The following is a 12,451-nucleotide window of genomic DNA, read 5'->3' on the forward strand; positions in this document are numbered from 1 at the left end:
GCCTGTTCCGCCGCGCCGGGGCCCCCAAACCCACATTTCGCCCGCCACAACCGCAGAGCCTCTGAGGGGCGGCCAGGAGCCAGTCTTCGCGGCTGCCACTGCGCGTCCCCTGGGCCTCGCTCATGGGGTCACCACGAGACACGTCCCGGGTGCCCACAGGACTGCGACGTCACGAGACATGCCCCGTCGTGCGGGGACTCCACGAGATCTGCCCCCAGTCCCCGCACGACGGGGACCCCATGCCCCAGGGTCCCCGACGACGAAGTCTCCCCAGAGCATACCCGGGGTGTTCATACGTCAGGGATACCACCTAACACAGGGCGCTCCACGCGCAAGGGCGCTGCGCAATGTCACCAAGCGATGGAGGATCCCAACACATGCCAAGACTGCAGCACCAGGGATTCCACAGCGTGACCTTGGGCCGTGCCCTGTGTGATGGCAGGGAGCACGGCCTGCCTGCCACCCAGTCATCCTGGCCACGCGGCCCGTGGCGGCGCTGCCCACCGTCCTGGTGCAGCCCCGTCTCCGCTCCGTCGGGCAGGAGCTTGGAACACACCCCTTCACGCAGGCAGCTGTGCGCTGGGCTCACCAGCCACTACCTCTCCCAGTCACCCACTGGCCAGTGGCCGCCAGGGCCAGTGTCAGGAACTTTGCCCTGGCATGTGGCAGGCCAGCAACTGGTGCGACCCTTACCCTGCCGCCTGCAGGGCTGGGGACTGCTTATGCATCTGTCAGTCAGCACCCAGCTTGTGGCCAGAATCGCCCGTCTTTCCCTCCGCACACTGGCAGCCCTGTGGGAGGGAGGCTAGCCAGAAAGGGCCAGGAGCGGGCTGCAGTGTGGCAGTGTGGCCCTGTGCGGAGGCAACATTCAGCAGAGGCCTGCGATGGGGACTCAGGGTCCAGGACAGCCCTGACCATGCTGAGGCTGAGGCCAAGGGACAGTCCCATTGAGCAAGCTAGTGGACTCTTTTTCCTGCTGGGCTCTGAGCTGGGGAAGTCCATGTCTACTTCCTGTCATAGAAGTGACCTTCAGTGTGTGACCTGCTGTTCCTCACCCCTTGGTGGAGGCCGGAATGGGCCCTCAAACCAGCACACCAGGGAGTCCCACCCAGGAAGCTGCCTGGCATTGTGGAGCGGCCATGTTGCCCCCCACCAGCAGGCACAGGTGTCTGGAGAGGCACCCAAGGACAGCAGGTGCCCCCAGAGCAGGGCATGCTATTCAGGGTACGGGTTCCAGCCTAAAAACTAGCTCAGTCTCCACAGTGGACATGTGGGCCACCCCAAGTCCCTTCCCCTGGACCTCCAGTGCCCTGGGGGCTTCCTTGTCCTCACAGTTCCTGCACCCCATCCACCCCGCTGGCTCCAGTGGAAGGCATTCACCAGGAGGAGGCTCTGTGCACTCATATGTAAAAAAACTGGTACAAGATTTCCTTAAAAGATGCTTTTTTTAAAAACAAAGAAAGCTGGTCTTAGTGGACCACCATACCTGTAATCCCAGCTGGCCTGGAGGCTGAGGCAGGAGGATCAAAAGCTCAAGGCCAGATGGGACAATTTAGTGAGACCCTGTATCAAAAAGGAAAGGGGGCTGAAGGTGTAGCTCAGCGGTAGAGCACCCCCGGATTGATCCCAGTACAATATAAAAAAAAAAAAGGAAACAGATTTGGAGATCATTTTTGGTTCGTTGGTAGGTTGATTGGTTTTTTGAGACAGCATCTTTCAATATTAGCAAAGCTGGCCTCGAATACATGACCCTCCTGTCTCAGCCTCCCATATGCTGGGATTACAAGCATGTGTTACCATACCTAGCTTGGAAGATGGTCTTATTGGCCTGTTTAGATCCCAAAAGAAGGCAGTATTGCCATGGAGTATCTTTCTTCCACCCAAATGTGAATTCCCCACAGTTCAGCAAATGGTAATCCCAGGAAGGTGGCTGGTGAGCCAGAGCACTGCGGAACAGGTCTACCGACAGGGAGGAGCTTTCCTGTCCCGAGCACACGTGGGCACTGCCCACTCGGAAGGTCTACCTGCACTGGGCTGAGGCTGTGCAAGCCCAGGCCAGGGCCAGCACTGTGGCCGGCTCGAGGCATCCAAGGGGGAAGGTAAGAGGGCCATGCCCGAGCGGGCATGCAGGAGGATGAAGGCCGCAATCACAGCAGTGTAAGGAGGGGACCAGCAGGGCTGGAGGCTCCAGGGAAAGGGAGGGCCTCCAATTGGCCTCTAAAGCTGCTTCCATCCTCAGCAGACTCTGAGGCCTCCTCCCGAGAGAGGCTGGCGTTTCCAGGGTGGCGCAGCCCAGTCTGTGGTCCGGGCAGCTGTGACAGGGCCCTATATTCTCCCACCATGGGCCTTCCTGTCTCCCCTGGTACCCACCTGTGCCATGGGCCAGGCCACCATGCTGCTAGGTGGGGTGTGTGGCCCTTGACCACAGACACATCCGAAGAGGTGGCTGGGGAGCCCAACACACAGCGGGGGCGGGGAGACCTCACTGCCCCAGGCCCTCCTTGCTCCCCACCGCACCCTCAACACACCATGGGCCTGGGCAACTGCTGCGCATATGTGTTGGGACATCACACAGGTGCAGGAAGGAGACTCACCGGGCTCCTTCCGGTCTAGTGTGAAAAAACAGCCACCAAGCAACAGACCTGCCTGGACAGAGCGAGGTCACCCAGGTCCTGAGAAGCTCCAGACGGCTGAAGTGCTGGTCTTAGAGTGCAGGCATCCAGCTACAGAGCCAGCAGCTGGGAGACAGGACAGATGGCACCCCAGAGCCAGAGTCAGGGGCTGCCAGAAAGAGAGAACCCCACCCTTTGGAGGAGTATGGGCCCTAGCTGGGAAGTGCTTTGTGAGGCTTGGGCTGCCAGGCCAACAGACACCTTCCCACCATGGACCAGCCTGTGTCCACTGCACCCTACACTCAGGATGTGGAGGAAGAGGCAGGGACCGGAGGGCACACATTGCCGCTGTCAGGAAAGCGCTAAGTCACCGTCTCGAAACTTTACGTATAGCCGAGCACTGCCCCACACACTTGGGATCCCAGAGACTAATTCCAGATTCAGCCAGTCTGGTCAGTTCAGCCAGACCCCGTCTCAAAGTAAGAATAACAAAGGACAGAGGACGCGGCTCAGCACTGTGGGGTTCAATCCCCAATACTATAAAAAAAAAAATTAAATATGAAGGAAAAGTTACATACCACAAACTTGAAAAACATTTGAAAAGACTTATGTCAGAGAGACCCTTAGAGATTTGTGTGCGAGCAGTATATTTCAGAGGCACAGGTTGAGGTCTGAGAAAGGAGGAGGGAAGGGAATCCCTGTCCCTGGGAGCCTCTCGCACCCACTGGGAACCCTCTGAGTGCAGCAGGGTTCGGAGCCAGCCCTGGACTCCTGGGGCTGGGAGGCTGGTTCCACGGGGAGGTGGTAAGGAAATGTCTAAAGAAGGGTAACCAACACAGATTTCAGTTGCCTGGGAAGCTGAGCGAAATCCTGTCTCAAAATCAAAAGGCTGGGGGATGAAACCGAAGAGCAGTGCCCCAGCCCCACATGTGCGGTCCTGGGTTTGATCCACAGCGTGGGGTGAGAAGAGAAAAACGAACCCTGCGGTACAGGGTTGGCATCGTTGATACCTGTGTGATCTCAGCATGCACAAAACTGAGCCTGTGTCTACACGAACATGTCGGTCACTGTCCCTAGCTCTGCTGCTGGAGGGGGACCCCATAGCACCAAGTGCATACGGACACAGGCGTCAGGGTCGTTCCCCTCTCCCAGAAGGAACCAGGGTGCCATGCAGAAATGGCTGAGCCTGGGCGACCCAGGAGCAAGTGTGGGATGAGCCAGAGGGAGGGGTGCCAGGGACCCTGGGGCACCAGGGAGGACAGGAAGCTGGCTCATGGGGGCTCCGGATCAGACGCCGGAGGGGAGGACACAGAGGGATAGGCTCTATACTTATGTTAATATTTACTAAAGTGAAAACATGAGTGAGTTGAAAATCAGATGCAGACTACATGCTGGGTCTTTTGTTTTGTTTTGTTTTTTGTCTTTTTGAGACAGGGTCTGGCTATGCAGTTCAGGCTGGCCTTGAACCCATTCTGTAGCCCAGATGAGTCTCAAATTTGCAGCGATCCTCCTGCCTCAGCCTCTCGAGTGCTGGGATTACAGGCGTGCACCCCAAGGCCAGCTTTACATGCTGGCTTTAATAGCCTTTCCTCATAAGGGTTCTTTGTCACAAAGGGAAAAGAGTGCGTCCCCTGAGACTCTGGCAGCCACCACCTTAACTGAGCATGGTGGCCCAGGGGCAGCTGGACAGCGGCATGCCCATCCCAGCTGAGGGGCGGTGAGCAGGCCCTGGTGTCACTCCTGCAACTCCCCGTCACAGAGGCACAGCCTACCCACCTGAGGCTGCTGAGAGACCCCTGCTGCGGCCAGGAGGGTGAGGACGGGACCCAGGGCCTGTGCTCTAGCCAGGATGGTACAGGTCTGCCCCGTCCCTGCAAACACAAACTACATGGGCTGCACAAAACAGAGCTGCTGCTCAGAAGGCCCATCAAACGTATGAGAGGAGAGCTGGGAAACAAGGTGGTGAGCAGGGGTGGGGACCCCACAGCTGACAGGAGGCTGGGGTTCAGCCCAGTGCAGGCAGAGTCCAGGTCACAGGTCCTTCCTTCCATGGGGCTGGGGCTGGGCTTGTCATGAACACAGCTAAGAAGCTCACATTCTCACCAAAATTCACCACAGTTTAGGGCAAGACAAAACACACTTCAGTTAAGTCATCAATTAAAGAAGGAATAAAAGCCAGGCATGGTGACACACCTGTAATTCCAGCTACTCAGGAGGCTGAGGCAGGGAGGATCATAAATTCTAGGGCAACCTAAGCAATTTAGTGAGACCCTACCCGAAAATAAAAGATTTCTTTAAACAACTAGGGTATGCGGGGGATATAGCTCAGTGGCACAAGCACCTACTTGGCAAGCGCAAGGTCGTGAGTTGGATCCCCAGTACAGCAAAAAAATAAAAATAAAAATAAAAAAAATAAACAACTGGGGTATAGCTCAGTGGCACAGTGCACAGGATTTGGTTTTGGTTTTGATTTTTGAGGTAAGAGTCTCGTGATGTAGCCCAGGCCTGCCTGGAGCTCATGGCAATTCTCCTGCCTCAGTCTCCCCAGTGCTAGGATTACAGGCGTGTGCCACCATGCCCAACTGAGTGCACGGTTCTGCCTAGCATGGGTGAGGCCCTGGGTTTAAACCCCAGATCTGAAGGAAAAAAAGGAAAAAATCAAAGTGGAAGTCACAAACAGTTTTAAGCCAATCGACAGGGAAATACTATCAGTCTCTGGGTGTAGCTGATGTGGTAGCTGGGTTTTGTAGTCTTTAGTCCATATGCAGGAAACAAGGGCGTGGTTTTGCAGAGTGAAGGAGTGACATATTCTGTATTCTTTGTGTGAAGCCGCATTTCCTTCTCTCCTAAAGAAGCTGCCGCTGCGGACTTCTTGTCACTCCTTTCTGGCTGTTCTGCCAAGAGGGGCCCCACACACAGCGGGCACCCCGTGGCATCACCCAGGCCTCACACAAGGCTACTTGTCCCACAGCTCCCAGCATATGCCTGCCTCCCCCAGGGTGTCCTAGAGCTTGGCAACGGGGGATCCCCTGGGCACCCCACATCCCTCAGATCACCTAGCCCAGATCACCTCGGGGGTCAGCCACAGGGACGCAGGGGCAGCACTCAGTGGTGTCCGTTCGCACAGCAGCCATGGATAGTCCTTCACCCCGCAGCCCGTGGAGACCAGAGGGTGGCCCGCTCCAGCAAGGCTGGCCAGTGGGTGACCACCTCAGCCAGGGCTGCACCCAGCTCCCACCCACCCCTCGTGGGGCAGCAACACCAGGGGTACGCTGGGGAAGAAGGAAGTGTGGGTGCCCACCCGCCCTAACCAGGGCTGCACAGCTGCCAGCCTGGAAGCCTCCTGTCAGGCTGCTGGACAGAGCCTAGGGCAGCAGCTGGCCCTCAACCCCCGTCCCGTGCAGAGCCGCTGCCCGGGCCCTGCTCACTAGGACGGCAGCAGGGACAGCAGGCACAAGGGCTTCTGCCCTGAGCAGCCCACGCTGGCTCTAGGGATGTGTCCGTGACCTGCGGCAGCCGGCAGAACACTCAGCAAGCCCAGCCTGGACAGGCTGCCTGCTCACCCTGGCTGCCTCGTGGGTGCCAGCCCCACCCACCCTCTGGGCTCTGTCCCTGAAGCATCTTGTGCTGCCCAGAAAGTGCCCCGAGCTGGCCACAGCATGGCCGATCACAGCCACTGTGCCTGCCCGTTCAGGCCCTGCAGCACTCTGCCCTGAGGCTGGGCACTGGCCCTGCCTGTGCTGACGGGCTGGCTGCAGGCCAGAAGGGGCTGGGTGCAGGGGCCAGGCAGGGACCCAGGCCAAGCCTCTCTGCTGTCTCTCGCCCTAGCACCCATTGCAGAGCACCACGGGGTGGGGCTGGCACCATCCTAGCACAGGGATGTGTTGGCAGGACCTTCAAAAGAACCCACCCATCTCCGCAGAGCTTCCAGGTGCCCAAGGCAGGGACACTGTTAGGAACAGCAGCGGAACCTTGTGTGCCACAGGTTCAGGAGCCCTGGCACCAGGCTTGCTTTCTCCAGAGATGCCAGGAGGCACTGTCCTTGTCCCCATGTCACTCTGTTACACTGGAGTGAGCAGGGCTTGGAACAGCCAGGATCTCTGCAGCATCGCTGGTGAGGGCTGGGTAACCACGGCAGGTAGGGGCAGGTGGGGGCAGAGCACAGGGCGCCTCAGAGTTCCAGATCGCTGCAGCCAGTGTTCCACCCTAACTCTAACACACCCACTCTCTCCCAAGGTCCACCTGCTACCAGTGGTGGGGTCCATCCTGGGGGCGCGGCCAATCCCTTCTTTCCTGCTCCTGCTTCCCCAAATGCACAGCAGCAGCAGGGCCTGGCCCCCTCCCCAGCCCAGCAGCTCCTCCAGTGCCCTCAAGGGCTCTGTCCCTGGAGCTCCCACAGGCACAGACTGGCCCCCCAAGCCCCTGCTCCTTCCCACCCACCTGCACCCGGCCTCCAGAATGGCCAGGACTCCCGGGCTGCTGGCCGCTAGACCCGGCCTGGTCCTGGCCGGTCCCGCTGCGTTCTAGTCTTCCCGCCCTTGCTGTCGCCTGCCAGCCTTCCTGGCGTGAGCAGCGTTGTGACAGATGAGAGTCCCAGCACCAGGCCAGGCTCACTGCTCCCAACCCCTGTCCCGGGAGGGCTGCCCGCAGCCACCACAGCCTCCCGAACCCCTTCCCACCCTGGGGTCCCAGAGGTGGGGTAGGGTGGCCGAGGCCAGTGCACTCTTGGCATTCAGGCAACAGTGACGGTGCCCCAGGGAAGCCCAGGGAGGTGGAGGAGAGCGCTGGGGGCGGAGCGCAACCCCAGCAACCACGGATCACAGATCACGGTGCAGAGCAGGCAGCAGCCCCGGTCTGGGAAGCATCCTCACCTTCCCGCCCTGCTGTGGGTGACTGAGGAGAAGCCCCTTCCTCTGCAGTCACGGTCCTGCCAGCACCCAGTGATGGGGGCAGCAGGGTGCTCTGCCCACAGCTGCTCTGCCAGGCACCCACTCGGGGAGCAAGCCACCGCACAGCCCCATGCTGTGCCCTGCACCGGAGGCCCCAGCTCCGCGGCTCCCAGGAGGGCCCAGGCCTCAGCAGCCCTCTCCCTTGCACGGCCCCCAGCCCCTCTCCTTGGGGCAGGCAGCCTCCTCGTAAATCCCAGCCCCACTCAGCCCCGCGCGCCAGGCCCCGCCCGCACCCTCGTGCCGTCATTTCTGGCAGGCCCCAGAGTGAGCTCACTCATTACATAAGGCATGCGAGCTATTTCTTGGGGGAAGGAGCTCCCCCTTCCTGGGGCTCCATTTCCCCTTGCCCTCTCTAGCCCACAACCACCACCAGCCGAGGAGGTCTGGCCACGGAGGGAGGACAGACCCGGTCGTCGGGGGGTAGGGGGTCGCCAGCTCCTGGCCCGGGTCCCTCCACCCTGAGAACAATGGTGCCTACGAGACATCAGGGGTGGTGACACCCAGACACAGGACTTGGCACCTGGGTTGCTGAAGGCAGAGGGGAAGGAAGGAAGGAAGGAAACAAGCAAGGGGAGGGAGAGGAAGGGAAGGAAGGAAGGAGAGGGAGGGAAGAGGAAGAAAGGAAAAGGTCCCCAGGTTGGAGGGCAGCATGGGTATGGGGTGGACATTTGCCCTGCCCAGCTCCTCTCTCTCCCTCCACATGGCACCGCTCCTGCAGCTCCTGGTCCCTCGGAGGGCACCTGGTCCATCCTCAAGCCCGAGCCTAGGTCCCCTGCGAGGCCCTGCCTCTTGGGGAAGGCAGCCAGCAATCCCATACTGATCAGGACAGAGGTCCCCTCACCCTGGGAGGCTCCCAGAGTTACACCCCACCCCTGGAGACAGCCCTGGCCCAAGATATCTGGGGTCCTCGAAGTTACCTGGAAGAAAGCAGCCAGTACCAGGGACACAGGGCAGGGTCCTGTGCTGGCCGTTTCGGGGGTGAGGCAGTGTGTGCTAGCCATTTCAGGGGGTGGGTGAGGCCCTCTCCAGCCCAGGGCTCGGGGGAAATTTTGGTTCCCGGCAAGAAACCCACCCTTTGGGAGACGAGAGGGCTTTTCTCCTGAATCTGTGCTTCCCGCTCTGGTCGCCGTAGAACAAGCAGGCCTGGGCCCGGGCGCAGGAGACTGTGTGCCCCCTGCCCGAGGAGGAGGCCTGGCAGGGGCAGGGAGGCCAGGCTGGCACAGCCTGGATCCCCATTGGAGGGGAAGGTCCCAGGGGTGCAGCCACAGGCTCTACTGAGCCCCCTGCTGTCCAGGAGAAAGAGGATGTGTTTGCAGATGTCCCCTGCTGGAAGCCTGTCCTGCAGGCCACACCCTGAGTGCGGACAAAGCTCCAGGTGGCCGGCCTGGCCGCAGGGACACCAGGGACACGGCAGGGAGGTGGCAGGGGGCCGTGTGGGTGGCAAGGACTCAGAGGCCCCACAACCACCCCCTGCGAGGCACAGGCCTGGGCCCTGGCCCCTTCTCCAAGAGCAGCAAGAACATGTCTTCCTCTCCTTTCCGACTGGATTCTTGGAACTTACACCCTCTTGGGTTTGCTATTTTTACCCACCCTGAGCCTTCCGGTCTCCATGGCGACGCCTCCAAACAGCAGATTCCAGGCGGCAATGACGTCACCTTTCCCTTTCCTGCAGCCCAGGCCTTGGAGGCGCTGCTGTGGGGCCCAGGTCTGGAGGACCTCCCGACCTTCCCACAGCCTCCTAGGCCCACCCCCAAGCTGGGCCCCGGGACTCCATGGGCCTCCCCCAGACAAGGCAGTCAAGGCCCTGCGGGACAGTGTCACACGGCCCTGCCCACGAGCAGCCCTGCCAGACGCCTTGGCAGAGGGCACACACAGGCCCAGCTGCAGGGTAGCTGTGTGTCCCCCGCCCAGGAGTCTTGGCCCAGCAGGGGCTGCCCTGCCAGTCACCGAGGGCCTGGCAGCTGGGGAAGGGGCATCAGAAACTCGTTCCCAAGAGGGGCAGCTACCATGGCACGGGCCAAGGAGCCCGCAGGCAGTCAGGGCTGGGGGCCTGCCAGGGGGTTGTGAACATCCAGCCCCCCAAGGGAGGCCACCAGATGCCCTGGCCACCAGGCTCAGCTGCCACAGTCACTCTGCAGGACCCACCCTACCCATGGGTCCTGGTCAGGACACTGGGGTGGGAATGGGCCCAGCCCTGGTTGCCTCCAGATGCCAGTTTGTCTCCAGTCAGGGTTCACCCATGGTCCCTGCAATGCCAGCCCGAAGCAACTCTCAGCCACGGAGGATGGGACACTGTGACGGGACACCTGGGCACTCCTGGTCCCAAGTGGGAAAACAGCCCGCATCTGCTGTGGACTCAGACACCCAACGCCACAGTGGGGAGGTCTGGCAGGGGGACAAGTGTGGCCCCAAAGGCTCTGCATCCCCGCTGTGGCCAGAAGGAGCCTAGCTGAGCCGCAGGCTTCCTGACCTCCAGGTGGCCAGGCAGGTGCTGGCCCTGCTCCCAAGCAGGGCTGGCTTTTCCTGTGGCCCTGCAGGGCCCACTCCAGCCAACCTCAGCCCCAAACGCAGGTGCTGAGGTCAGAGGGGGGCAGGCAGAGCTTCTGGACCCTGAGGGTCTGGAGCCGCTCGTGGGGTGCCCTGCACACGCCCCGCTGAGCGGGGTACGTCTGCTGCCCTCGTGAGCTGCAACAGGCTGTCCCCAAGCAGCACAGAAGAGTGGCTTCTGAGCTCGCATTCCTGGCCGCTGTTGGATCTCAGGGATGAAGCCCCAACTCGCCTGTGTGATACCAGCAGGCGCAGCCGCAGGTCTGGGCATGAGGTGGGCAGATGGGCGAGGTCCCCGAGCCCCGCGCCGACTGGTCGCTAACCAGGTGTGCACAGCCTGCTGGCCGTGGGGGCTTTTCTAGGCAGCCCCACCCTCAAGAGCCCGGCCCAAGGATGAGTGGCAGAGGGACAGGGGCCGGCGAGTGTCCAGGGGCCGAGGCTGCTCTCTGAGGGCCACAGGAGGAGGAGGACACAGCTCGTCTAGCAGGGCACCACCTCCACGGCTCCTGGGCTGCACAGGAGGGAAACCACAGGGCCTGGGGGCGGGGCAGCCACACTTCGCCACAGCAGCCCTCTGCCCCCTTTTGCCTCCGGGGTCACACACTGGCTCTGAGGGCTGGACCCCACGTCCCCTTGGCCCTGCGGTCCCCTGCAGGCCTCTCAGAAGTCCCAGTCTGAGCCCTGGTCGCCAGTCCTGTCCTGCTGAACAGAGCTCCAGGTACACCTGGGGTCGTGGTCCTGGGGGAGGGGGTCCCTGTGGGTGAGACCTGGGGCAGGCGAGAACACGGAACTGACTTCTCCACCAAGTTTGCAGACGGCCTGTCCCCAGCAAGCGGGGCAGCAGCAAAGCATTCTCATTCTAAAGAGAGTGAGGTGCACAGGAGTCAGTGACATTTCTATTTGTTCAATAGATGGGGGTCTGTGACTTAGGAGGAAGATGATGGCGGCAGCTGGAAGGATGAATTGGGTGGGCAGCACCTTGCGAAGATCTGAACAAAGCTAAAGGCGAGAGGCAAGGCTTCCAGCTGGGAGAACGCTGGGCGCAAAGGCCCTGGGGCAATGCTGGGCAGAGGGGTGGAGGACAGAGTGGTAGGAGAGGAAGTGAGGGGGAGGCAGATGTTAACCTTAGCTGTCCTCCTTAGGAGAGTGGGGCTTGGGTGGCCACTGCCCTGAACCTGGGAGACCCCCAGAGCCACAGTCCTAGCAGACAGGCTGGCCCCTAGGGCCTCCCAGAATTCTTGAGCCAAGAGCACCCCCAGCCTCTGTTTCCCTGCTGGACAACTGAGGAGCAAGTAAGAGGAATCGATGCAGAGCAGATGGAGCTGTTTCTGGACATTTTGTTCCTTGCCCTGCCCCCACCTGGCACAGGACTGGAATGACCAGCAGAGGGGACGGCCCTCGCCCAGCCCAGCCCAGGCCCCTCAGGGGCACTGGCTGCCCCTCTTGCCACGCCCACTCTGTTGAAGCCAGGGCTAAGGAAGCTGGGTCTGGGAGCCGGGTCTGGGCTCAGGGTCCCCAGCCGCCCCCACCCACCAGCTGCTGTAGATATTGCCGGGAGGGTCCTGGGGCCGTGGGCCTGGTGTCTGCCTCGCCGGCACCGTCCAAAGAGCCGTCCACCACCTCCAGGCCGGGTGCTGCCCGAAGGCTCACATCTCCATGAGTAATATTTAACTTGGACGGGCTCTCGGACAACTGCAGGGGAGAAGTTAACAACAAGTTTGGATTGCAAGCTGCTTGCCAGGAGGGGAGGGAGGGGAGGCCCGGGAGGAGGGCAGGGAGAGAGGGCAAAGTTGAGAGGAAGAAAGGAGGACAGGAGGCAGGCCAGGGGTCGCAGTGCCAAGGAGCAGGGCTCCATGCCGGCCCCAGGGGGAACCTCGGAGCCATGGCTTGTGCCACTGGGGGTCCAGACCTCCAAGAACCCTGGGGCTGGAGCCAAACGGCCACTGTGCCCCAGAAATGGGAGCTCTGAGGCCAGCTGACTGGCAGACACCATAGGACGTGTGGCTGAGGCCCTCAAGCCTCAGTTTCCCCTGGAGAAGCTACCCAGGGTCAAGGAGCGGCCTTGGGATTGAGCTCAGTGCTGAGAACGCCACACACACACACACACACACACACACACACACACACAGTCACAGAATTGTTAGCAAAACGGCCCCGCCTGGAGCTCTGAGGCCTCGACCCAAGGCTGGAAAAATCCACGAGGCTGGAGCAAGGATAAGTTTCCAGCCCAGTGGGTGGGGGAGGGCAGGCACCGAGCGGGGGACAGGCCTGTCCGGAGGTCACCACTGCAAAGCCCCTGCCCGGACAGGGGTGTCAGTGCGCACAGGGTCGGCCACCACAGGC

This window comes from Chinchilla lanigera, unplaced genomic scaffold, assembly GCF_000276665.1.
Source record: "Chinchilla lanigera isolate Chin_1 unplaced genomic scaffold, ChiLan1.0 scaffold00085, whole genome shotgun sequence".
In the NCBI taxonomy this organism is placed as follows: Eukaryota; Metazoa; Chordata; class Mammalia; order Rodentia; family Chinchillidae; genus Chinchilla; species Chinchilla lanigera.